The 24376-nt window shown below is 41.7% G+C and overlaps 1 long non-coding RNA gene across 1 annotated transcript in view; it reads left to right on the top strand.

The window, feature by feature from the left end:
- LOC140706915 (uncharacterized) overlaps positions 1–24126 on the top strand; it is a 34708-nt gene extending 10582 nt beyond the window's left edge. The window contains exons 2-3 of the long non-coding RNA XR_012086854.2: positions 22784–22918; positions 23993–24126. This is a non-coding gene — a long non-coding RNA (uncharacterized LOC140706915). The remainder of the gene's footprint in view (positions 1–22783; positions 22919–23992) is intronic.
- Positions 24127–24376: the final 250 nt, after the last annotated feature.

The raw sequence follows: 24376 nt of genomic DNA, 5'->3' as shown, positions 1-24376 counted from the left end.
TGGTGGAAAGTAGGCAAGGGCAAGAGAAACCTACACAAACAAAGGAACAGGGGAGTTATGTCCCTATTGGTTCTGCTGGACCTCTTGGTGGCTTTTGATACCACCAACCATACTTTCCTTCTGGACCAGTGCAGGAGTGTGTGTGGGTCTGCTGATGCAACTCTCACCTTTTGTGGTATTGCAGAGCTGAGCACTCAGCATGGGAGATTGACAAGAACGACGTATGCTGTAACTATTGCCCCATGGCCTGGGGATGCCACCAATGTGGTTCCTCAAAGTGCAGAGGTAGAAGGTTTAGAAGGAATGGTGGAAAGTGGGCAAGGGGAGGAAAAAGCAGAGGGCAATCCAGATGGTGGGATGATGGGGGAGCGTTGAAGGAGGGAGAGGGAGGGAAGAAGCAGAGGAGAAAGAGGAAGAGGAATCCACTCAGTGGCAGACGGATGTGACTCATTGGTGTGTCCGGTTAGCCATGAGCCCAGGTGGGCTGGAGAAAGGAACACCATGATTTGGAGCTAGAAACATACATAGGTCCCAGGAGGAATAAAGGATATCCCAAACTATTCTGGATGGGAGGGACTGTCTGACCTTCTCCCCAGAGCCACAGAGTCAGAGTTAGCAAGTCAGTCCTCAGGAGTGAAATGGAATTGAGCACCTTCTTCTGCCCACAGATGATCCAGCAGCAGCCAGCTTTGGGTAGGGGGACTGGCATCCCTTGAGCCTGCACCAACTGTACTGCCATAGGCCCTCACTCCAGCTACACAAAAACCTTGGGACATTTGGGCTGAACCAAGGATCCTTCCACAATGCCATAGGAGTTTGGATTGGACACCACCTACTGGACCCTCAACCGGAATCCTCCTACCACTTACCTGACCCAAGATTAGCCTAGGATGGAGGATGTTATAACTGGCATGGAGCAGGTCACAAGGGCATCCCTGGGATGGGACTTGGAAGTCCTGTTTTACAGTGGCCTTAAACCTTACTATTGGGGTAAGCTCACAAGGTGGTGCTAGGAGAAAACTGTCTGATACCCTGCCTGTTGGCTCCAAGATTCAATTCCACTCCTTCCCTTCACCCCCATGTTGTTCAAAATATATGTGAAACTACTGGAAGAGGTTGTTCAGAGTTAAACAGTCTGGTGTCACCAATATGTTGATGACACCCAACTCTCTATCTCTTTTCCATCTGATTCCAAAGGAAGCTGTTGTGAGCCTAGACCATCGTCGGGGGTCAATAATGGAATGGATGAGGGTGAACAAATCGAAACTTTACCCAGACAAGACAGAAGTGCTCCTAGTCAGTCAAAAGGCAGATCAGGGAACAGAGGTGAAGCTTGTATTAGATGAGAGTATACTTGTCTGAAAACTCAGGTTCACAGCTTGGTTTTGCTCTTGGATTTAGTCCTGAGAATGGATACCCAGGTTTCAATGGTGGCCAAGAGAGCATGTGCACCATTAAGGCTGATGCACCAGATGTGTTTGTTATCTGAAATTTCTGAACTCACAACAAGGGCACATACCTTTGTGACATTCCATATGTAGATTACTGAAACGGACTGGTTTGTATGCAGCACAGCATAATTGCTTAGGGCTCCACCATCCAAGGACAGAAGAGCTATTATGGCATCTAGACTCCAGTAAGAGTGGAGCAAGAAAAAGTAGTAAAGCTGCAGCAGAAGATCAGCAAGGATGGAGTGAAATAAACTTCTGTAGGGCAAAGAGCTCCATCATCTGAGTTTGGTAGCAGAAGCATTCCTGTCTCTTGTAACCAAATATGGATTTGGAATGGATGATACTGTCCACCAATAATTTTCACGTGCAGTCATTCAGGTAGGAAGGTTGTACCCCTCCCCCATCTTTTATGGATACAGTACTGACTTAAGACATGTTGCAGTTCAAAAGTCAACGCTTTTAAAAAGTCTTTCCATCCCATCCAAGCATCAATTTGTATGTTCATGTGTTCTGCCTAGCGATATAAATCCCTGCTTATCTCATTCTCACACAAATCTCAAAATTTTTATGCTAATCTGTGAGACAGCAAGATTTTGGAGGGCAGTCTCCGCCAGGCTTTTAGAATTGGATTGTATTGGATGTGTTGGTTGCATCATTTTGATCAATCACCTCATGCTGCTATGATTGCTAAAGCGAGTGTGTGTGTGTTTGCGTGTGTGCGTGTGCACATGTGCGCTTAGCTTCACAGTTTCTCTGTTGGAGACACATTAAGCTTATACAGATTGAGATGAGGATATTGACAAAATGTCTTCACGTCTCTAATACATAAGGTAACCTGAAGGTGACTGTTTTATCTGATTGCATAGCAGGGCAAGTCTTGTTTGCAGTCTCAGTGTCCAGCATCTGGTGATCAAGGGAGAGTGGAGGATTTGTTGCTTAGCATTAGTGATGTCCCGGGGCAGTATCCAAGGACTACTCCAAACAGCTCTTCCATTTCCAGAAGGAATAGTAGCATAATGTCACGGAAGTGTCACCCCCCCCATCAAGAGAAGAACTATATTAAGGAATGCTCTGGAGCTGATGCACCCAAATACCAAGTGGAACATCTGTTGCACTATAACCCGATAGTCTGGAAGGTCCTGGCAAGAGAATTTCTCCTCTTGTTTCTCTATTTCTAACACAGGGGTGTATGTGCAGATACAGCTTCCCTGCAGTCCAGTGATACTGAAATTCATTCTATATCAAATGGGTATTTTCACAAAAGTGTGATTAGAAGGTGCCATAGGATGGCAAAGTGTCATTAGTATCACTGGCCTGGCATGACTGAAGTGCCATTACTCCAGTTCCAGCAAGCAAACAAGGATGGCAGATGTTCCATTTGCATTCTGACCACCCTTGAGCAAGCTGTACGGGCACTTTATATATGTTTTCTAAAGTGATGACAGAGCATGTCCCATCCTACTTCTCAAGGACACAAGTGGCTCTGCCTCCCCACACACTTCCTTGACTCTGCTTTTCTCCCTTGGATGTTCTTTCAGCTGTCCAAAATGGATAGAACATAAGGCAGAGACTAGGAAAGAATGCAGTGTACATGAATAGCGTCTGCCCCCTCTGTCCTGTGAGAGTAAGTACCAGGCAGTCACCAGGGACTTGAGGAGACCTCAGTTCAGCAAGAAACATCTGACTGGCCCACCTCACTGTTGCATCAAGTGTATGTTGAGAAAGTTGTGCCAGAGCATCCCAAGGGCAGAGGTGCTATGGGAAATTTCACTTCCTTCATCATGTTACTCACAATGTGCCAGGCTCAACAACCTTCTTTACATAACTAAATCATGTGTATGCTCCATGTACAAGGAGGAAAAGAGCAAATGGGTGCAGGTGCCCTTCACACTCATCTCATCATCCTCCGTGTGTAAAGAGGTTATCTTTTTGCAGCAGAATGCTGCTTCTCTCTGTGGAGGCTGTCCCTGTGACTCAAAACCTTAGAAAAGCAGGCTTATAAATAAATAAATAAATAAATAAATAAATAAATAAATAAATAAATAAATAAATAAATAAATAAATAAATACATACATACATACATACATACATACATACATACATACATACATACATACATACATACATAAATAAATAAATAAATAAATAAATAAATAAATAAATAAATAAATAAATAAATAAATAAATAAATACTTTTTTTTGACAATAGCTCCTAGAATTCCCCAGTGGTTAAGGAGGTTTACAGATCTGATTGTCACAAGAAGGCTAAGAAATATTTATTGAACTAACCACCCTACCTTATCAGCTTGGATAGAATGTGCTAATTAAAAACATGATAGTGCTAATCGTGTGTTAATGAACCGCTGCTATTTTGTATGTTATCTGTACCTTCACCTGGACATAAATCCCACCAAGATGGAATAAATATATAGGAGACATGCATCTCCACTCCTAAGGTTTGAAGAAGTGGATTTTGATCCATGAAAGTTCACACTGAGATAAATCTGATGGTCTTTAAAGTGCTACAATAACTGCCTTTTTTCTTTTTCCCTTTTACTTTTCATAACACCCAATGGTGAGTTGTCACCATTGACCCTTAGAAATACATTTATTATTGGCTCCTTTGAGAGGACACTTCTCGTCATTTTAAAGTTGTTTCCCCAACCTGCTGCTTTTTACAATTGGACTATAAATAAAATAATGCAATTGTAGGCTGGGGATGGTGTGGAAGCTGTCAGGTTGAAGAAGGCTGTCAGTCTGAAAGCGTGGGGCTCTCATCTTAGAACAGTTACATTTTGTCACTGACCTGCATGATCTTTTTTTCTCTTCTTTCCACCCCACCAACAAGCTATATCCTTGTGATCTACATTAACCACATATATAACTTGCATTGATTTGGCAGTAGAAACTATAAAAATAAAAGACAGAACAAATACTTTACTACCTATTTGCTTAACATTTCTTAACCGTCCATTATAAGCTACTGAAATAAATCGATGCTGCCATGTTTAATTTTGGATTTGAACTCTGCACATGCACTGGAATTAGTGTCTTCTTTATGCCCCTATAACCCTGATGTCTCTTTTCTGATCTTTATTTGGTTCTAATAACTAACCTGAATGTTCAAAGAAAAGGATACGAGGGGATGCTGATAAGTATTGAGCCTTTCCCAGAAAAAATTGAGCTAGGAAGCTGTAACTGCCACACTATTCTACATATTCCCCCAGGAAGTCAATGCACTTGCAACTTCTGTCCTGCAGCTTCTTAAGTCCCTGCAAATAAAATTCTTCCGACTGCTGGTGTAACCACTCATTTGCAGCATTAGTTTCCTCCAGAACACTCCCAAATTGTTGTCCCTTTAGGTGTTTCTTTTGGGGAATAGATAATACTCAGAAGGAGCCAGGTCAGGAGAATAGGGTGGATGGGGTATCACTTGAAAGCCTAAGGAGGACAGTTTTGCCATTGTTTCTCCTGCAATGTGTGATGAGGCATTGTCATGCAACAGGATGACACCTTTGGAGAGCTTTCCTCAATGTTTTTCCTTGATGATTTGCCTCAACTTCATCAATAAAGCACAGTAATATTTTGCATTGATGGTTGAACCCTGTTGGAGCAGAACTCCCTTCTTATCCCCCCAAAAAACTCTTGCCATTTGCTTCTGCACCGACCTTTGCACTCAAAACATTTTTGCCTGGGGGAACCACTGTGCCTCCATTCCTTAGACTGTTCCTTTGTCTCAGGATCATAACAGTAGATCCATGTCTCATCACCAGTTACCAGTTTGCCCAGGAAATCTGACTCGTTTCTTGCAAAAATTTTCCAAAACAGCCACCAATGACTCCACACGTTTCCTCTTTTGTTCGGTTGTCGAAAGTTTGGGGATCCACTTTGCTGCCAGCTTTCTCATTTCCAAGTCGTCATGGATAATGGCACCAACTCTCTCACGTGATATTCTCAGATATATAGCAATACTTTTGGCTGATATTTGGCAGTCCTCCATGATCATGTCATTGATGGCTTTCACATTTGCAGGCACAGAGACAAAAACAGGACTTCTACTGGGTTTCTCACTTTCAACACCGAAATGGCCAGTTTAAAAATTGACAACCCAAAGTTTAACTGTTGCATATGAAGGGCCACTGTCACCCCTAGTTTGTGACATTTCATCAAAGATCTGCTTTGCGCCTTTCTCTTGGAGAAACAGGAACTTGATTATGGTCCTATGCTCTTCCACATTGAACTTTTCTGGCATTGCTGCCATGTTCACTTTGGACCTGAACATGAAAGATATGTTAAAATCATAGGTAGTTGATTTTTGCACCATTGAATACAGACAAATTGGCCAATACACCCTGCAATTTATACTTCCTAGCTCAATTTTTTTCTGTGAAAGGCTCAATACTTATCAGCACCCCTCGTATTCCAGTTCCTTTTTAATGTTTTCTCAAACAGTCCTGTTTTAAACTTGTAAACTAACATGAACTTGAAAATGAACTAAGTCTCTTATAACCATTTACAGTGATGAAATCACCTCTGCCAAAATTAGTAGGTAATCAAGTTCTTAAACAGATCTACACTCCTAATACAGTGGTGCCTCACTTTACGGTTGCCCCGCATTGCGACGAAACTGCATTACAATGATCTTTTTGAGTTCGCAATTGTGATCGCAAAATGATGGTCTGAATGGGGTTTTTTCACTTTGCGATGATCGGTTCCCTGCTTCGGGAACTGATTCTTCACAAAACGACAATTTTCCTCCAGCTGATTGGTGGATTCAAAATGGCCAGCAGGTAAATAAAATGGCTCCCCGCTGTTTTCTGGGACGGATGCCTCACTGCACAGGCACAAAAAATGGCCACCCTATGGAGGATCTTCGCTGGATGGTGAGTTTCCAGCCCATTGGAACACATTAAACGGGTTTAAATGCGTTTCAATGGGCTTTTTATTTTCGCATTATGACGTTTTCGTTCTACAGCAATTTCGCTGGATCGAATTAATGTCGTAATACGAGGCACCACTGTATATACACTGAGATGTGCCTTCCTAATTACCTTGGTGTCTTTTTTCTAATCTCCATCTCTCTATTGTTTCCAAAACCTGGACTGACAATGTTTGTAAAGGTGAACATAGAAAACCAACCTTTTCTCTGTTGGATGATCTAGAGACATGAGCTAACCGGAAAAAAGAGTTACAATCCTATATGTACCTACTTACTTAAGACTAAGCCCGACCGACACTTATCTGTAAGCAGATATGGATGTTATGGTGCTGTAATTTCACATAAGGTTTTTTTAATGAAAGAAATGTGTAGGTACAGGCCATGTGTTACATTCTCTTGATCCAAAATAACTAACTAGGCATTATATTTAAAATAATTAATCAAGGGGGCAGTATTTTGTTCTGCACTGAGGAAAAGAGAAAGTTTTTAAAATATAATGTTATTAAAAACCATAAATTGGAAGTGTTCAGAAAACAAGAAGCAGCAGTTTCTAAATGTGGAAATGAACTTCCAAGAAAATAGGAAGAACCAGCAGGAAGAAAAATGTCTCAAATATATAGTGTGCGTTAACATCTCGTGACCATTGGTCACAAACCAATCCAAATCAAATTGTAGCTAAAAAGAATTTAAGTGCAGCTCCCCAAATTTTATCAACCAGGCTAACTTTTCGGTCCAGACTGCTGCGGGAGTTACTTCAATCATAGGCTGGTGTGAACCAACTCCACGTCTACCTTTCAGTTCAAACCGAGAGGAACAAGCATTTCAAATGCAATAAGGAAGGAGAAGCTGCCCACTTGTGACCTCTTAGGCAGAGATCATAGTGATGATTAGCAGTGCTTAATGATGGAAAACCTCATTAACATTACAATTAAGTCACTAAATTAAGTTAAAACGTTAAATTAGTCGCAGTCTGGCCTATTAAGCAAAAAAATATTAAAGCACCAGCTTTTAATAAATTAAAATTGATGATTTATTGCCAAGCTCTGGTTCCCTCACCTGAGGGGGGAGGAAAGGAGCCACCCCTGCTGCTGTTATGGCTACCCAACAGCCTTCACCACCAAGCCCCATTTTCCCTCACTCCTCTCTTCATCAAGTTCCAAATGCCTTGCTCTTCAAGGTTCTTTTTCAAAGGACGACATGGTGGTTAACGGTGTCTTCAAAGATTGCCATCACGCCAACAGAAAGCTAAATCTCACATCCTTCTTATATGTAATGCCTTACGCTAGGACTCCTCAGAGCAAGGCATATGGAAGCTGTTAGACTCCCGAGAGGCCACTTCTTAAGGAAGCTGTTGGCTGTTTCTCACTTATGGCCAGTGTCACAGTTCTAGAAGAGTCAGCAGTCAGTGTGTCAGGAGTGAGAAGGGCAGCACTACCAGCAAGGCTATGCCATTTACCACCCCTGGAACTCCACCGTTGCAGTGGCCATCTTACTCTGCTGGATAGGAGGGGGCAGGCCCTCCCCTTTTTTCTCTATGCAGAAGGTGCCTACTTAGCTTTCTGCAACCATCTGCCTTACTCCTTTCTTGCTGGCAATCTGAAAGACTCACACTGAACCCTAATGGGGGCTGGTAGAGAAGCACTCTGCTCTTGAATAAAAGTGCATTCTTCCCCACCACCACCACCCCAGGCTTTCACAGCTCTCTGTTCAGTTCGCACAAGGCCTATTATCCGGTGGGTTCTTTGCACAGGAAGGTCTGTATAAACGTAAATTCAACAGCCCAGCAGCAATAACCTGCATTTGGCGCCTCAGAGTCTGTTAATCTGCAGTGGTCATAAGGCTACTTATCTCCTGCTCTTTTCAAATAGCTCAGCAGTGGATACAAAAGGGAAATGGCAGGAGCTATTCATCTCTGCAAACTGGAGGGGGGGTTTGCAGCACCCTTGCTACATTACCAAATGTCACATGTAAAAATAACAGGAGTGTTTGCAAGCAAGATAAGAGATTCATATCTCCCAGGTTACCGGGAGTGCAAAAAATACTCTGTCCACTTACAATGTGCCTCATTTTGCTGGGCTGGGAGCAGCCAGATTGTCTGCTCTCTTGTTGATAGAGCATAATCAGAAAATCTCCCATTGTCCCTTTGACAGAAGTGGCTCACTGGCCAGAGGGACAGGCCACAATGGGCCTATGTGTGGCACTGTACATCCAGCTCCTGAAGATCTCCCCTATCATCCTCAGCCATGTCAATCCATTTCAGACAAAGCCAGGCAAATCTTTCTGACAGCTGTTGAGGAAGAGGAAAGAGATTGCCTTGTGGCTGGCCTAGTATAGCAGAAAGGGAACACTGTACAGCCAGGGAAGGGAACCCTAACATGGCCCACGGAGATTCCAAACCCATTTTCAGAGGGGCAGGAGGTGTTCTGCACTGATCTAGTAAACCAAGATTCAATGTAACAGACTGTGTCAGGCCAGAAAAGCTTTGCATTGAAACTAGTCTTGGTTTGCTGCTCTTGGAAACTCTGTTGCATTAATAGGAACTCTGATCTTAGGCTGGGCAAAAATAATTTGCATGGAACATGAGTTCTAGTTTGCAGACTGGGGAGGTTTTGCAGGCCTAGAACCCCCCAAAGCCTCTGGTCTCTGTTTGTTGTTGTTGTTATTGTTATTGTTATTGTTGTTGTTGTTGTTGTTGTTGTTATTATTATTATTATTATTATTATTATTATTATTATTATTATTATTATTATTATTATTATTATTATTATTATTATTATTATTATTATTATTATTATTATTATTATTATTATTATTATTATTATTATTATTATTATATACTGTAAGTAATACAGTGGTAATGTAGACATGAAAAAAATTGTGATTGTGTTTGGACTTCAGGCAAGATGCAGTACTCTGTTACTTGCTTTCTCAACAGTAGTAATGACAGAGACCCAGGAGGGCAGGCACATGAACATGGGCAAGCCCACCCAGCCTCTTAGCAGGCAACAGAGAACCCAGAAGCAAAAGCAGCTCGATCAGCAGTGGTATTTTTGTATAAAAAGTAGTGATTATCATTGCATGCCATCAAGTCAATTCTGACATATGGTGACATTTTCCAGAGTTTTCTAGATGTAGAATAAGAAGTGGTTTGCTAATCCCTGCTTATGGGGTGACCTGAGGATGTGCAGCTTGCCCACAGCTACACAGGCTGGCTCGTCTCTCAGGAGAAACAGTGGGGAATTGAACTCCCAACCAGATACCTAACCCACTCAGCTATCCAGTCAGTATGTAAGAATTACCAGGTGCTAATTCAAACATGAGTGGGTGATGATTGTGCTGTAGGTTGGTTTGCGGCCCTATAAAAGTTACTGGAGTTCAGCCAGCAGCATCCTGCACCATTGCCTATGCTGACTAAGGCTGGTAGAAGCAACTGTCCAATCACTAGAGAGCTAAAAGTTGCCCAAATCGTGCTACAGATATGCATTTCACAGGCTGTGTGGGCACTTTCTTTCTTTCTTTCTTTCTTTCTTTCTTTCTTTCTTTCTTTCTTTCTTTCTTTCTTTCTTTCTTTCTTTCTTTCTTTCTTCCTTCCTTCCTTCCTTCCTTCCTTCCTTCCTTCATTCATTCCTTCCTTCATTCCTTCATTCCTTCATTCATTCATTCATTCATTCATTCATTCATTCATTCATTCATTCATTCGATTTAAACCCTGCCCCCCTAGGCAGTGTCTACTCGGGTGTGGCCTTTCAGCACATGTATACTCTGTACATGTGAAATGCATGTGTGTGCATTATTCACACATCACAATTTATGTAGAGATTGTGCATCTCGCAAAGGGGACATTTTTTTTCTAGGTGGGATGAAAATGTCATCAAGGGGTGAAAAGACAACTCTTTTTTATAGTGGTTGATATTTTTCATGAAAGCATATGGATTGGGCTCTTCATTTTTTTAATTGTTTTGTGTGATTTTTGTTGGTGCAGCATTTCTAACAATACCAGACTATGTGAAGATCTGTTTAGGATCTCCTTTATTCTGAGATTATTCATTATCCGATGATGAAAATTTATTTATTTTCTCATCGCCAAAGCTTTCTACAAAGCCACGAGAGATAGAATTGTGATATTTTTTTAAAAAAAGTTTTGGAAGAAAGGTGATTCCTGTGAAAACAATTTTCAAAACATTATTCAGGCGCGGTGTTTTATTGTCATTACGGTGCCCAGTATGCAAACTTCAGCTTCTTGACTAATTTTACTCTTCCTGGGGAAGGCAGAGCCTTTCAACTGAGGAATGGGACAGGAGTAGGTTTCATGGGGACCAGAATCCCAACTGTGAGACTAGTGGGATATCCAACATGGTTTACAGCCAGAGCAACCAAACTAATTGGCTAGTTCTTCTAATTAGCGAGTTTTGTTTTCAGTTTTAAAAATGATCAATAGTTTTGTAAACTAGGTAATATGAAGAAGGTCAGAATTCAAATACAAACATACTTCCTGAGCATCATGCAGCTCGCTTGCTCTCATTCTCTCTGCCCTGTTGGCTCATTTTTTTTTATTGTTTTAATAAAACAATGCTGTTTCACAGAGCATAATAGGAAATAGGTCTGGGGCCTGAGCCAAACACACCAGTAGAAAAAGAGAGGCTTTCAACCTATTGTTTAGCACTGCTGGAACACTGCAGTGCTGAGAATGCATTTCATCTCTCCTATTTAGAAAGCAACCTTCCATTCCCATCACAGCCACCTGCTGTTTCCATAAGACATGGAAGATGATGATGTGTATGATCAGCTCTGGGGATCAGAGTCCCTGCCTTAGGATGGTGACTTACACATCTCCAAAAAAGAACGAACAAAACACATTTGCATAATATTTCTGTATGTTTAACTGTAATTTTAGGGGGAACTGACTATCAGATAAATAGAAATAAATACATAGTATTCTAGTGGGAAGGCTGGGAACAGCTGATTTGTCTACCCGTTTAATCTTGCTATCTAGGTTCTACGTGTTGCTGGGAAACTCCAAAGTCTCTGTTGTTTTTATGGTTGTTCATCTTTAAGTGAGATCTGGAGAGAATAGCCTTTCAAGGTGAAGACTGCCCTTTGCAAGACAGTCTAACCTGCCTATGTCTAAGATTTTGAAGCTGAAAGGCCAAGCTGGGTTTGGGTATCTGCTTTAAATGTAGATGGAGGAAAAGGAGAGATGGAAGAAGCACAGTCCTTTAAAGCAGGACAAGTGTGGCATATACAGTCTCATCCAGCAAAACTCATTCAACCCTCACAGACCACGTAAATGCAGTGGGCTCAAATATCAAGTTCACCAGGGAAGACACCAAAAACAACCGGTTGGCTTTCCTGGACTGCACAGTCGTCATAGGAGCCAATGGTAGCTTTGGAATAGAAAGCTACAGAAAACTCTCACACACTGATCAATAGCTGCAGTTTGACACTCATCACCCATTGCAACACAAACCACGGGTCACCAGGATGCTAAACCACAGAGCAAGAAACATCTCCACCTCCACAGAAGCCAACAAAAAGGAAGACAGACATCTGAAGAGTGCCTGTGGCTATCCAAAATGGGCCTTTTACAAGGCAATGTCCCAACCCAGCAGGACAATGGAACAGTCAGAGACCCAGAGCCAGTGGAAGAAGATGGTCATTATTTACATGGCGTGTGTATCAGAAAAGCTCAAAAGGACTTTTGGTAAACACAACATACTCATGCATTTCAAACTCACAAACACACTAAGGCAGAGATTCATCCACTCAAAAGACTGAACACTAAAACACAACGGTAGCAATATAGTATATGCTAGATAGATAACACCTTCATTGGCATATGTAAAAAAATGGACATTAGAGGAGGAATGGTGGCAGCTCCTCCCCTCAGAAGCAGCCACAGGATGCTAGGAGAGTTTTCCCTCACTAGAACAACCATGCGGCTCAGCAACCTTGGGAATGGCACCCCCACAAATAATCAACTTTATTTGTTTGTTTGTTTGTTTGTTTGTTTTCCTGTCTGACGAAGTACCTCTTCATTCTTTATTCCATCAGTCCATGGGATGCCAAGGATTCTTCTAGACACTTGAAAGACATCTATTCTACTGAGCATCTCCTTCTCAATAGTCCAACTCTCACATCCATACAGGAGTTCTGACTGTATGTAACACTCATCTTCAGTCTCAAAGATATATGAAGCTGTTTGTTACATAGCGTTTTATTCAGCATCATAAAAGTTCTCACTATCTATGATAGAGAGAGCTTGCCATAGAGGCCTTTCCTTAGGCCAATTAGAGGGCTTGATTAATTGCCTTTTCCCAGACCAACCCTAATAACATGATGTAATCATTGTCCTATCTGAACCCTGGCTACTACAGTGGGGTCTCTACTTAAGAACTTAATCCGTATTGGAAGGTGGTTCTCAAGTCGAAAAGTTCTTATGTTGAATCTGCATTTCCCATAGGAATGCATTGAAAACCATTTAATCCATATCTGCTCTTTTCCGTCCATAGAAACTACAGTGGAACCTCTACTTAAGAACTTAATCCGTTTTGGAATGGTGTTCTTAAGTTGAAACGTTCTTAAGTTGAAGCAAAATTTCCCATAGGAATGGACTGAAAACCAATTAATCCATTCTGGCTGTTTTTTTGTTATGTAGAGGTGCGTTCGTACATTGAAGCATTAGTTCCCATAGGAACTAATGCAAAGCTGGTTAATACGTACTCTACCACTAGGGGGAGAATTTTTTTTTAACCTAAGATGACCTAAGGTTAAAAAAAGAGCAGGAAAGGTTTTTTTTCCTGTTCTTATCTTGGATTTCTGTTCTCAAGTAGAAGCAAAATTTAGCAAATGGAGCTGTTCTTAAGTTGGATTGTTCTTAAGTAGGGACGTTCTTAAGTAGAGACCCCACTGTATCTGTAATGCTGTCACTACCTGTGACCTTGTAATGTTAATAAAAGGACAGTCTCCTGGGGGCAGGGCAGAGAGAGACCGAGAGAGACAGAGATGGACAGAGAGAGAGTCAGAAGACTTCTCATTCTGCTTCCTTCCTGAGTTGCCCACCAGGAGTATTGCTGGCAGACATCCTTCTGCGTGTGTGGCTGAACTTCTTTAATCTATTGCTAAGAGACTCTTTGCTATCCATTATCTGGTGATCACCACAAAGCCCATCAGCCTGCTCACTCATTGCCTGAACCCAACAATTATTAAGAAATGCAATCTCTCATATCTTGGACATATAATTCATCATGACAAATCTAATATACTGCAGAATGTGACTGAGGCTAAATGTGTAAGAGGTAGAAGATGGGTTTCTTGGATGATTAACATCAGAAACTGGTTGCACCTTAATAAAGAACAACTAATCTGCATGGCAAGAGATAGGTGGTGATATGCCATGATGGTAGCCAAACTCAAGTAACTAAGATGGCAGAGAGAGAGAAAGAGAGAGAAATGGAAGTGTCTGAAGAAATATTGGGTGGGTCAATTTATAGCGTGATCAGGGATAGACTTGAAAAAGGATCAGCACTGCTTGTGGAGATTGTGTATGGTCACAGAAGGAATCAAATGGTGGCCTTAGCTGTGAACTAGGCAAGAGCTTGCCATATGCTAACTAGTTCCCATTTAGAGGGCTTTTACTGAGTTGCTGCCAGGTAAAGAAGTTAGGCATCTATGCTAGGTGATCTCTTGGATAATTAAGCACTGCAGGGATATTGTACCCTTTCTGTTTTGAGTTGTCTTTGTGTGCTACAGAATATAGCTATAGCATTGTTAAGTGACTTCTTTGGACTGTACGTCCCAGAATTTCCAAAATAGCTGGGCATGACTATGCAGGCTGGCAGATTCTGGGAGCTGTAGCCCGAAAAAGTAAGCCTTTGAAAACATGAATTTAGCTGCCATGTGCAGCGTAGACATGCACAATTGCTTTTGTATAGGAGAAGTGAAAAGACGATCTCCTGCTGCTATTTGCTATGTATTTCTGTTCACATATGCTATGGTAATTTGACAGGCTGAGGGTACGATGTACCTTGAGTTGAACAGAAGGAGGGAGTGCCATTAAGCAGGACAAGGAGGGGGACACCTTTTGCACTGAGAAGCAACACAGTTTGGGTAAGTACTGTATAACTTGGCTCAGAGATTTAGTGACATCAATGACCCGAACAAATGCGGCTTAGTCTGTCCTCTTGCGCAGAGCCATGGCCTCTCCAACAATAAAGCACAGAATGAGCTACATTTTTCAGCAACTCTCTGTCTTGGCTGTCAGGTCTTGCCCACTTAATAAAAAAAGCAATTGCAAACCAACTCTGGGTTTTTTTGCTGCCTGACTGGAATTCCTATTGAATTTTTGGAGACGTGGCCCCATATAACAATAATCAAAATGAGACAAGAGAGTTTTTAAGAAAAAGAATAAATGTAAAGATCCTGGGAAAAGAGATCAGCAACCTAAAATAAACTCTGCTTTTCTTGGTATTGATCATCATGTCAGCAGTGCTTTCAGCCATATGGCAACCTTACTGAACAAATGAACGTAGCTGCACTTTGAAGGTACCTGAAGAAAATAAGTTCTCTTGAGAGAATATATATGTCTGAACAGAGATAGAATTGGGAGAGATGCCTGTTGCTGCTGCTTCTGTTGTTATTGTCATTCTTACAACCATAGGGTGCTTTCATCCACCTCTTTCTGGATGCTGTTTAATTAGACCAAATCTGAATACACACAATACTTTACAGAGGAGGAATAGAGAATATATGGCTCTCCACAACTACCATCATCCTCTACCATTGGTTATGACTGAAGGGAGTTGCACTCCATCAACATCTGGGATATAACAAGTTCCCACCATCATCACAGAGCAGCAAAAACAAAATATGTATTTGTTCCAAGGAGATTAAAATCTAAACAAAGCTACAACATGGGAGGAAAGAAGAGGAAGGAAAGGGAAAGGAAGAGTTATACGGACTCTAAGTAAACAAGAAAATCTACACAACTGGTACTCATGTCAGCAAGAGAGTTAAGTCAGTGATATAGGGCTATGACAAAGTCTTGTTGGATGAAGTGGGGAGGGGATTTAGCATAGCCATGGGCTATATATACCAAAAAAAGAAAAAAATGTTATCAACAATCAAGGAACAGAGACTTGCAGAAAAACAATGTTAGAAATGAGCAATAATAAACAGAAATACATGATGCAGATGTATGATGAAAACAGGAAGGTCAAAGAATAATCGAGTAAAATGGGGCTACTTGGATACAGGACAAATTTTCTCTGATTGTGGAGAAATTCAATCAATGCAGGACTTACGTGCATGCAATTTATGCCCCACCATGTGTACAAACAAAGATCTAGCAAATGAGTGAGATAATGCTATTGAAGTACCCAATTTCTGGTCAAAAATAGTCTGATTATCTTGACATCTTAATTTATTTTGAATTTTACCTATATTTCATATACATCCATAATTTTAAATTGTGCAGTGCTCCGATATGAATAAAGAAAGACTAATTATACAAAGGGAGGAAGATAACTATGAAACCCATGTGCTTGCTCAGTTTGGTGCTGATGGGCACCTTCAGGGCCTTTGTTCTTCCTTCTCATATTCTAATTTTTAAACTGGATTTGGACAATCAGAAAGTGCTTTTTTGGAATCCTCAAGATCATAAAGAGGTGGACTAGGATAGTCTTTATGTGTTTATGTTGCTTGTAAATATGTTGTTGCCAGGTTGGTTCCACACAATGGCCAAAGTCCTGTTGCTTTGCATAGAAAATTGCACCAGAGTAGGCCCATTAAATGAGTGGGGATTTGGTGAGTCAGTTCCTCCATAATCTCCATTGATTCAAATAGGTGTGCTCTAACTGCAACTAACATTAATGTAGTAAGTCACAACTAGAGTTGGCCCATTTAAATCAATGGAATTTGCAGATGACTCCAAATCTCCACTCATTCAGTATGCCAGCTTAGACAGACTTCCTACCTTAAGCAACAGGATTTCAGTCAATGTGTACAAAAGTATGGCTTTTAGGATAGATCCTAAAAGCTCTCTGCCCCACAGCAGATGCTGATGTGGGGCAGAGAGCTTTTCCAGCAGGAAGACAGGTGTATTCAAAAAGAGATGGCATACCTGTCTCTGCTTTTAGATACTCCTTTTCACAACTTATGCCACCCTGAATAAAGCATTCTGCAAGAGAACTAACAGAAGAAGAATCCTCTACTGACATCTTTTGGGTCTTTGCTGTCTCCTCTTCAAGCCAATTGTTGTCATGGCAAAGCAAGAGAGAAAATAACATTCCACAGAAATTTCACTATGGAGTGTTTTTTTCTTCTTCTTCTTCTTCTTCTTCTTCTTCTTCTTCTTCTTCTTCTTCTTCTTCAAATAACAGAATGAAAACTATAAATCTCTGTCTACCAGTGTGAAGGGGCAGAAAACTAAAAACAAAAAGAAAGGAAAAAGATTCATCCTGGTGTAATTCTGCCCATTGCTATAGATTTGCACCCTGAGATTGATTTGGCCATTATGTGCCTATTATAGCTGCATGATTCTGGCAGAAATGACATTAGCAATCGACTCCAATCACGCATAAAGGGGCAGACTAGGTTTGCAAGGTATATCTCGTTTCATTTGGGATTCATGTGCAATAGGCAGCAATTCATTGGACATATTCTATAGAATTATGGGGAGCAGAAGAAAGAACTCGAAAGATCTCATCAGATTCATGGGACAGAAACATACTTAATTATATCCTGGTGTGTTTTATTTTCTATTTGCATGCCATCTCTCTCATTTCAGCTCAGCTCTGAGCAAACCACATGTAGCCTGGTGGAAGATGTATGTCATTTTCAAGAGCCACATGATAGATGCCACCAGCCGAGAGACATTTCACACTCAGCAGTTTCATATTTCGGAGCAGAAAACAATTTAAAATAATTTCTGTGGCCGTTCAGTTAGAATCAATAGAAATAACCAGATTTTCAAAGCCAGCAAGAGTAGGAATTATCTAGTCTTAGTGAGTAACAGCAGGATAGTGGTAGAGAAAGGCAACTAATCATATCCTTACCTTCGACATACTGCAACGTTTTGGTTTGAATTGATGGTCAAGTGGCTAAAAGAGAGATCTCTGCCAGTCATGGCAGTCTTGAGGGCACCCAACCTTCTAACAAGAGATGCTGCTAGCAAACTGAAGATGAAGATATTTTTCTGTGAGTGTAGGTCACTGCATGTCTTCTTCGTCTTCTTAGCTGCATCCACTCCTGTGCCTGGTTGATCCACTCAAGAGGTGCCATAGCAGAGACTTGTACATGAAGTCTTGAGCTTTCTTCAATGAAAATTTGTGCAATGTCATAAAAAGCTCCTCAGCCTTCATTCTAAGAGCTGGAAACATCGTTTTCAGGCTACAGCCCATTATGTAGCATGACAGCCATGCTGACTGGGGAATTTGGGGGGCTATACTCAACAAAACCCATGATTATTATACCCAAGACCACTTATCCCTGTAAGCCAGTATTGGCTGCCTTGGCTTACAGGTGCTTCCTAAGGTCTTAGGCATAAGTCTTTAATGACCCTGCATTCTTATATCTCATTAAATGGCACTCCAAAGGACACAAGCCAAGTCTATGCCCTGATATGAAGTCTTGGTCCACCTCTGTTCCTGTAAATTCCACTCAGGATGTTGCTTGCTTCTAGACTTCACTCCCTAGCAAGTTTGCCCAGATCCCAGAGCTTGTAATGATGCATGAAAATCAGAGTTGTTGGAACCAGAGAAGAAAACTTTAATCTTTACAAGTGTTGGTAAAGCCCTCAACCCCAGGCTTCCCAGACTTCTAGTGAAATATGTTATGAAGTAACCTCTCCCATACAACAGCTTTGTTTTCAAATCAGGACATGTGCAGACATAAGAAAGCTGTGTGAGACAGAAAGTAGAAACAAAGGCAGCAGACTTGGCTGCTTGGTGAGGTTGTAGTAATCTGAAAAATATTACCAGGAGGAATTCTGACAAACTATGGCACAGCACTGGCTCCACTTTCCCCCCTGCTGAATGTGAACATCACACAACCTTCTATGGCTCTTTCAGGAAAGAAGCCTGACTATAAGAATGTGCTGCGGCTGCTTCACTTTCCTATCCTGCTGGATGTTGGACATCGTCATGGTTATTCTGGCTCTGGATATAGCAAGTCTACACAATGATGTTCTGCTGCATCTCCAGTATTCTTCTCTCTCCTGCATTTCCTTTCCCATTTATTTTACCTCAAACGATCACCTGTAACAATTTGTACTTTTTGCTTCTCATTACAGTATATGACCAGATTACTCTAGCTTTCCACATTTCACATCCCATGATTTCTTAGGATTTACTGTACTATGGATGTGTATAGGCTCTAGCTTTCCACATTTCACATCCCATGATTTCTTAGGATTTACTGTATTATGGATGTGTATAGGTTCTGCAGCCCGGCCCATGTTCAAATAAAGCACAAATAGATTGGGGCCAACCTGCTCTCTGAGTTTTTTGGAACCTTCCAAATTCCTATCGAGGTTCATGGTGCTATTTGCATGTTTCTGGTGCTTTGTGAAGGCCCCATTCCTATGAATGGGGAAATGCAAATACTATAGCAAGGTGAGGTCATACCTGAATGTTGCAGGCAGAATAGAAGGGGAGCATCAGAAATCTACAAAGCTCTGTGCAGTTTTTTTGAAGACTTTTTTTCTCAACCAGTAAGAGGTAGCCACCAGGAAGAGACTGTATGAGGAACTTTAAAGGGACAATGAACACTGTTTGATTCCTTCTTAAATGGTCAATGCAGGAAGTTTAGTCCTCTACACTTTCCATCCTTTCTCTCTCCTCTCACCTTTCCTGTTCCCTGGCTATGACATCAGTGGTGCTACAGCCACAGACTTCAATATTTCAGTCAATAACTTTATAGCAAGAAAGGAAAGAAATATTAATTTCTAAGGTAAAAAAATATCTCAGATATTTATCTTAATTATTCCCCTAGAAACAGAAAGGCCAGGATACCAATACAGTCGCTATTGTTTCCATGTGCAATGGTGGGACAAATATGAAAAATCCTTTTGGGGAGAAAGAACCAAGCTGTACTACAACTACTGGTAATAGTAAGAATCTTCCCTGAAAAAAAATGTAGAATTCTTCTTCCTCTGGAGAAATTCACTAAATTTCTTCTCACAAGTAGGGTGGAAATTTTCATAGGGTCATTTCTGCAATAGGACTGTTATACTATGCAATAGTCATGAGATTACCTTATCAAGCATCCCTTTTACTGGTGAGCTTCCTCAGTACAGCAGTTCTCTTTATTATTGCTCCTACTAATGTTTATGTGGTGTTGTTTCCAACTACACCCTCACAGAAACTGTGTCCTTGGTTCTTAGGATAGCATTTGGGATGGAGAACACAAGAACACATGAAGAACATGGCTATATCACACATATCAAAAACCAATCTGGTCTAGCGTCCTGTTTCCTAGTGTCCAACCAGATGCTTTGGGATTCCCTCAAGCAGAATATATGCACAACAAGCAACTGAGGGGGATTTAATCCTGGAGGGAGTGGCTAGCTATCAGGTAGAGTAGCCTGTGCAACTGATAGAAGACCTTATAATATTCTTGGGCCCAAATGCATGGAGCTTTTAAAACAAGTAAACATCCAACTTGTTTGCATCTTAATGCATGTTTCTTCCAAATGTTGGTTCTTCTTGGATATTTCTCATTTCTTACTATTACTGTATCCTAATCCCTTTTTAAATCCATTTACAATAGTGACCATGTATCCTATTACACAGAGGAGTGCTGGGTCCAAATCTATCAAATTGATAGAAGCATACTGGAATAACAGCCAGAGTTTGAAACTGCCTATTCACTTGCACCACTGGACATGGTAGCACTGTGGGTTAAACTGCAGAAGCCTCTGTGTTGCAAGGTCAGGAGACCAGCCGTCATAAGATCGAATCCATATGATGGAGTGAGCTCCCATCACTTGTCCCCGCTCCTGCCAACCTAGCAGTTCGAAAGCATGTAAAAATACAAGTAGATTAATAGGTACCACCTCGGTGGGAAGGTAATGGCGTTCTGTATCTAGTCGCGCTGGCCACGTGACACAGAAACTGTCTTCGAAAAATGCTGGCTATATGGCTTGGAAACTGGGATGAGCATACACACACCCCAGAGTCAGACACGACTGGACTAGATGTCATGGGGAATCTTTATCTTTATCCACTTGCAGTTTTCTCCGTTATGATGAAATATCTGGTATTCCTATTGGAATTAGTGCAATTATTTCTGAATGCGCACCTATTTATACATAGATAAACATATGCAGATTTGATGTAACTTTGTGGGGCTTTTTTGTAAGATGCTTTTCCTTTTGGCAGTGCATCGGTAGTTATCGTACTTGGAAGGCAGTGGCACCTGGATGTTGTTAATTCTACTCTGTCGAAATAAGCAGGTGACTTTCTCCCACTCTTGATGAAATTATGAAATGTAGCCTCTGTCTTTCAGCCCAAGTATTAAATCCAGAGCAGCCCCCTTAAGAGCCATGGCACACAGTTTGGGAAACACTGTCATAGAATGACATTGCCCACACAGGCAAGGGACAAGAATGGAAGTGGCACCAGAAATAAGAATTAGTTTTCAGTCATCCTGGAGATGCTCCTGAAAATTTTGTCTTCTTGGTATCTCCTTTTGTGCTGATGCATCATGAAACAAATAAAATTCATGTGAACAAAACTCTAAATAATAATAATAATAATAATAATAATAATAATAATAATAATAATAATAATAATAATAATAATAATAATAATAATAATAATAATAATAGTTGTTGTTGTTGTTGTTGTTGTTGTTGTTGTTGTTGTTGTTGTATTTATACCCCGCCTATCTAGTCATTTCAACCACTCTAGCCGGCTAAATTATGTACATACATTCAGAAAAGACTAGCCTGTTTTAACGTGGGTGCTTTGTATTCATATCCAGGGGATATGAAACGTGGCACCACAGAGGTCCATTTCTTTCCCCCAGAACCAGCCTAGTCCCCTCATCATCGCACCAATCATATGAGCAATTTGGCCAGCACTTCCCCATCAATCCCCACAGCTCAGCAGCTGAGCAAGGAGACTTATCATCCCACTTCCTTGCTGGAGTGGTTGGCTTTGGGGACAGGTGAAGAAGTGTTGGATGGGCTACTTCCATGATTAGTGCAACGATGGTGACAATGGATACATATGCCGCACAGAGCCCAGTATGTGGACTGGGCTGGTTCTGGCGGCAGGGAATGGACCTCCATGGTACCACTGATGCCATGCTTTGTATTCGTATCCCCTGGATAAGAATAGAAACCCCCCAGGTCTAGTTTTAACTCATAAGCTATCTCTTGCTTATCTCTGCACCTCATGGCGCAGTGGTTAAACTGCTGTACTACAGCTAAAACTGTGCTCATGACCTGGGGTTCAATCCCAGGTAGCCGGCTCAAGGTTGACTCAGCCTTCTATCCTTCCGAGGTTGGTAAAATGAGTACCCAGCTTGCTGGGGGGGGGGCAATGTGTAGCCTGCATAATTAACTTGTAAACCGCCCAGAGAGTGCTTGAAGTGCTATGGGGCGGTATATAAGCAGCACACTTTGCTTTTTGCTTCTTGGCTGATGACATTGGTATAAGCTGGAGTTTTAACATTTCATTCCTGGAACCCATTCTATGTTGACCTTCCTGAGGTCATTCACATGAAATGTGCTGTTCTTTTATCGCTTTCTGACCAATGTGTCCTGTAATCTAGGGGTCCCCAACCTTTTTCACCCCGTGGACCAACTGGGGAAGACGGGGCACCCCACAAGCTCATGGGCATGTGCAAACGAGTGAGTGAGTGCAAATGAGCGTGTGTGCATGCACAAACGGTGGTGTGGCACTTATGCACACTTGCTCACTCAAGCGCATGCATGAATGGCGACACGGCACTCATGCAGAGTGCGCGTGCGCTTGTGCTCATGTGCAAATGGCAGCACAGTGCTCACACAGGCACGCGCAACGTGCACAAATCAACTGTGCGGGGATGAGTGTGTGCACGGGGGGGCGGGAAGTCTGTCTCCGCTGCCCGGTTTGGCTCAGGTCACGGACCATTACTGGGCCGCAGACCGGGGTTTGGGGACCTCTGCCCTATGGATAGAGGGTCCTACTGTATAGTGACAAAAATGTGAGCCTTGGAGGCATCCAGTTTTTCAAATTTCATAGCAAATGTAACGTAACTATCATTGTGGCATAGTGAATTCTGCTGGTAAAGAATCTGCAAAGCAGGAGTGCTGACTGCATTGTCATAGTTTCTAGAACCAGACAGGTTTTTTTAAAAAAGGAATGGCACCATTGTGTATCTGCAATTTCTATTGATTTTATTCTGTAGATTAGTCATTGCTTCCAGACGCACTCCTTGGCTGATTCCCTTCAACACTTACAGCCTGGTCTCAGTTAAGCCCTCAACTGAACCACCACAACAATACATAACATGGTCTCTGGCTCTCTGTAGTGGCCAGTTCAGGTAAATATATTGTGAAAATACTTATTTCTAGGGTTTTTCCCCCCCCCTTTCAATCATTTTAAAAATTTCAAGCCACAGATAAGTGAAAAAATGGATACTCATCCAGCAGATACTGGGATCCTACTGTATGCCCAGCCTGAGAGAAACAGATGTCTATGCAACTGTTCGTAGTACTTTTGCAGTAATGTGTTCAGCGCTGAAAGGGAAACAGAAGGGAAGTACTTTCTGTTTAAAGACATTTTAATTGAAATCCTATTGGCACTTGGATAAGATTTGAGTAAATGGCCATGGCTACCTGCAGCTGATTGATGAAGTGCTGTGGTACATTCTGGTTGAACGAATCAGGCACATGACCAAGCATGTGACCCAGACACATGCCTTGACACCTTTCACTTAGCCAGGGCAAGTTACTCGAACCTTATGCAAACACCAGTATCCAAGCACCAATAATAGTTAAATTTATTGCCTGGAGTTCATAATCTAGTCCACAACAAAGCATCTGTGGTGGATCATAAAACCAATCCCCTATGGATAGAGGGTCCTACTGTGTAGTAACAAAGATGAGAGCCTTGGAGGCATCCAGTTGTCCAAAGGTACATAGCAAATGTAATGTAACTATGATTGTGGCATTGTGAACTCTGCTGGTGAAGAATCTGCAAAGCAGGAGTGCTGACTGCATAGTCATAGTTTCTAGAACAGGCAGCCAGTCAATAAGGGAAAGCTTGCCTGAAGAAGAAAATATTTGCCTGCTTATGAAAGGACAGCAAAGATAGGGCAAGTCTGGCTTCCAGTGGGAGGGAGTTCCAAAGGCTGTGGACATATTTGAAACACAGGTGCATGTTTGATAGTGCAGGGATGGTGTTAAAATACTGGTTTGTGTTTCAAACACTTAGGTCTTTTTTTAATTGGCTCCTTATGCTATCTTTTTCATGGCAAGGACAAGCAAAAATGTCCAAAAAGAGGCAAAGAGAGAGAGAGAGAGAGAGAGAGAGACCCTCCCCCAAAAGGGTCAAAGGCTGTGTTGCGTTACTGTGCCCATCCTTATTCAATTATTACTTTCATTTTTCCCCCTAGCTCAGAGTTTAGGAAAGTTCCTTTTTGTGCAGATGCTGGAAGATATTGGAGCAAGAAGCGGAAGATTTTGGAGCGCCAGCCTAGAATCCTGTCAGAAGGTCAACATGGGGAGATTTAACAATCAGAGAGATTTGGTGACAGGTGATACATTTATAGGCCACTAATAAAAAGATATGTTTAAATATCATATAAAATGCATACTTATGTGGGTAAATGACATGATCAGTGGGATTGTTGACATCATCTTCAGGACAGCCATTCCTGAGGGTGTGGCTGCTGCCTTGGGAACCCAACCCCCCATCATCATGGGTCTTTGTGACCTCACAGGGGCCCCACCTCTCTGCTGGCAGATAAAAGGGGCTTGCTGGGCAGGGCAGGAGACCA

The sequence above is a fragment of the Pogona vitticeps genome, chromosome 1 (genome assembly GCF_051106095.1).
Source record: "Pogona vitticeps strain Pit_001003342236 chromosome 1, PviZW2.1, whole genome shotgun sequence".
In the NCBI taxonomy this organism is placed as follows: Eukaryota; Metazoa; Chordata; class Lepidosauria; order Squamata; family Agamidae; genus Pogona; species Pogona vitticeps.
This window is presented reverse-complemented; position numbering and strand designations above follow the sequence as displayed.